A 3,853-nucleotide genomic window follows, 5' to 3' on the forward strand; every position below is an offset into this window, starting at 1 on the left:
AGAGAAACACCCTTGTCGACCACAAAAAGATAAAAATATAAAAAGGCACAAAAAGACATAAGAACGTAAAAAGGGAAAATAACATAAATTGAAGTAATATTTGCACATTTGATTAAAGGCTGTCGTCTCTTGTGACGGACGTGTGGGGTGCTAATACCTTCCCTGTGCGTAAATACAACTCCCGAACCTTTTCGCTTAAAGTTTGTAGACCAAGTCTTTTTCGTTTTTTCCGACGTTTTCCTCAAATAAATGTTGGTGGCGACTCTGCGCGTATTCCTTTCTTGGAAGACGCATCCGTGAGTCACGCGTCGCCCTCCTGCCGAAGGGTAGGTTGCGACATCCCCAAACCTACACATTTAGCTTTATCTGGTTCTAGAAGTATTGCAAGCCTTAAAGGTCATTCAAAATCTCTTAGCATGTTATACCTCAGTGATTGTTCATCTCTCAAAGAATTCTCAATGATATAAGAGGAAATTGTGTACTTTGGCTTATCTCGCATTGCTATACATGCATTGTGTTGGATCAACTGGCCTCAGAATAATTAAGAAGGGGGGGTTGAATTAATTATTAATGTGTCTTGACTAATTAAAAAATTTATCCTTCTTAATGTTACTAGGTTCAACAAGGCTTTTACTACTAAGTTAAGAAAGTAAAGAACAGAAACAAAAACTTAACCAAAAGTAAAAGCGGCAATTGAAAGTACACAACGGAAATTAAAGAGTGTAGGGAAGAAGAAGACAAACACAAGATTTATACTGGTTCAGCCACAATCTGTGCCTACATCCAGTCCCCAAGCAACCAACAGTTCTTGAGATTTCTTTCAACCTTGTAAAATCCTTTACAAGCCAAAGATCCATTAGGGATGTACCCTCCCTTGTTCTCTTTGAACAACCAAGTGGATGTACCCTCCACTTGAACTAATCCACAAGAGATGTACCCTCTCTTGTTCTCAGTATAACAACCCAAGTAGATGTACCCTCTACTTGTACCACAAAGGATGTACCCTCCAATGTGTTAGGACAAAGAATTCTCATGTGGTTAGTCCTTTGAATCTTTGTAAGGGGAAACAAAAGATATCTCAGGCGGTTAGTCCTTTGAAATCTTTTGTTTAAGGGGAAGGGAAGAATCAAAAGAATTCTCAAGCAGTTAGTCCTTTGAATTCTCTTGGAAGAGAGAAGGGAGACACAAAAGAATTCAGGCGGTTAGTCCTTCTATTCTTTTGGCAAAGGGAGAAGAGAAGAAAAGATAACACACTTTTGTTTTCTACAGAATTTTCACTTGCAGAAAAACAAGGTTTGGAAAAACAAAACTTAAAAAGCTTTTTGGCGAAGGAAGAACAAGAAGAGAGATGAGTAGAAAGGAATTCTAAAAGTTTCTCAAAAATTGTTAAAGAGTTGTAAAAGTTCTTTTGAATGCAAGTCAAGGTCTTACTTTTATAGACTCTTCATGTCTGGTCAAGAAAACCATTGGAAGAGTTATAACCTTGAGAAAATCATGTCAAGAGTTACAACTTTTGACCTTTAATTCAAAAGTTATCACTGGTAATCGATTACCATAATCATGTAATCGATTACACAATGCATTTTATGAAAAGTTGTGACTCTTCACAATTGGATTTGAATTTCAACGTTCAGATACACTGGTAATTGATTACCAATATAGTGTAATCGATTACACCATTTGAAAAATATTTTGGAACGTTGCTAATCAGTTAAAAACATTTTCAAATCAAATTTGGTCACTGGTAATCGATTACCTGAGAGTAAATACTTTAGTAACTTAGAAAATTTTTGAGAAAACTCTTTTGTAAAACAAAATTGTGCTATGTTTGAATTTTTGAAAAATACTTCCCTTGTGAAGTCTTGATTGTTGCTTCTCGATTTCTTCTCTTGAATCTTGAAATCAACTTATCTTGAATCTTGAGTCTTGAATCTTGATTCTTTAAGACTTGATTCTTGAATCTTGAATCTTGAAACTTAATTGTTCTTCAATCTTGATTCTTTGAAACTTGATTCTTGAAGCTTTTTGACTCCTGATTCTTTGGAACTTGCTTAACTCTTGATTCTTTGGCATCATCAAAATAATCTTGGAAGTCATTGCTTCCACACATTGCCATCATCAATTTGGCTTAGCAAGAAACTTTCTTATCTTACTCTAAGAGATTGTACCAATCTTGACAGTTTATCAGATGATCCCAGAGCGCCCAACTAATCTAGGAGTACACATCACAATACTTCCAATTTGTCATTATTACAACTACTTGACAACATTGACCACTTTTCATCTTTAAATGATTTATTCATAAGTGGAACTAATGTTGTCAGCTTCTTTGAAAACATCAAAAACCTTTCAAGGTTGAGACAACTTTTGTTAGATGATTGTAGGAAACTAGTGTCTATGTCGAAGCTCCCACCATCCTTAGAAAAGGTGAGTGTTGCAAATTGCACTTCTCTGGGGCAGACTTCTCTGAATGGCAAATGTTACGATACATGTTACAAATCCACATACCCTACCTACACTAACAATATTTTGATATTTCTTTGCATTGGAAGAACAAGTTTTTCATTTTCCCGGGAAACCATGTCACAAAAGAGTGTGGATTTCTTAAAGCAAGGAGTTCAATAACTATTCCTTATCTCCTACCATCGTCTGGCCGGTGCAGTTTCATTTATTGCACCATTATTTCTAAGGGATCAATTTAAGATTTTCCTACATGTTCTATTTATCAAGATAACAAAAATGTTCTCGACAACAGCCCCCGATTACTTTGCATGAATTTAAATGCATGATCGTTTCCATAACATATATACCATTTAAATTTAAATTTGATTACCTTACTGGGATAAAAGGGTGTGCAGTCTTCCCAGTGTATGCCTCAGAATCAGGGTTCAAGTTGTTTGGTAGTGGTAGCAGCAAGAAAACTTTTGAATCAAAATCCATTATTCAAACCTCAGACAATAAGTCACAGCCCAGAGCAATTGGAGTTGGAGGCTCTAATAATGAAAATGATTAAGAGAAAAGGAGGAGGAGGATGTAGCTTCATGTGGAGCTTGTAGGTCTTGGATCTTCTTCACCAATGGAGTCCTTTGTTTCTTGAACATCAATGGCAGCGGAATGGAGAAGGAAGAAAGATGATTGAAGATACCACTTCAAGGAGAAGATGAGTCAAGAACAAGCTCACCACTATAGGAAGCCATGAATAAGAGCTTGAAGATAGGAGAAGATGAGTGGAGGGAGAAGGAGAGGAGCACGAAATTTTATGCCTCAAATGAGGTCTGAACTTTGAAGCGTAATTCTCAAATGATCAAAGTTCAAAAAATGCACACACGAGGCATCTATTTATAGCCTAAGTGTCACACAAAAATGAAGGAAAATTTGAGTTTCTATTCAAATTTCACTTGAATTTGAATTTGTTGAGCCAAATTTGGAGCAAAAATTTCACTAATTATGATTAGTAAATTTTAGCTATGGTGTTGGATCAAGTGGCCTTGGAATAATTAAGAAGGGGGGTTGAATTAATTATTAATGTGTCTTGACTAATTAAAAAATTTATCCTTCTTAATATTACTAGATTCAATTAGGCTTTACTACTAAGTTATGAGAAAGTAAAGAACAGAAACAATAACTTAGACAAAAGTAAAGCGGAAATAAAAAGTGCGCAACAGAAAAGTAAAGAGTGTAGGGAAGAAGAAAGCAAACACAAGATTTATACTGGTTCGGCCACAACCCGTGCCTACGTCCAGTCCCCAAGCAACCCACGGTTCTTGAGATTTCCAATAACCTTGTAAAATCCTTTACAAGGAAAGATCCACAAGGGATGTACCCTCCCTTCTCTTTGAACAACCAAGTAGAT

This window comes from Glycine soja, chromosome 13 (assembly GCF_004193775.1).
Source record: "Glycine soja cultivar W05 chromosome 13, ASM419377v2, whole genome shotgun sequence".
Taxonomy (NCBI): Eukaryota; Viridiplantae; Streptophyta; class Magnoliopsida; order Fabales; family Fabaceae; genus Glycine; species Glycine soja.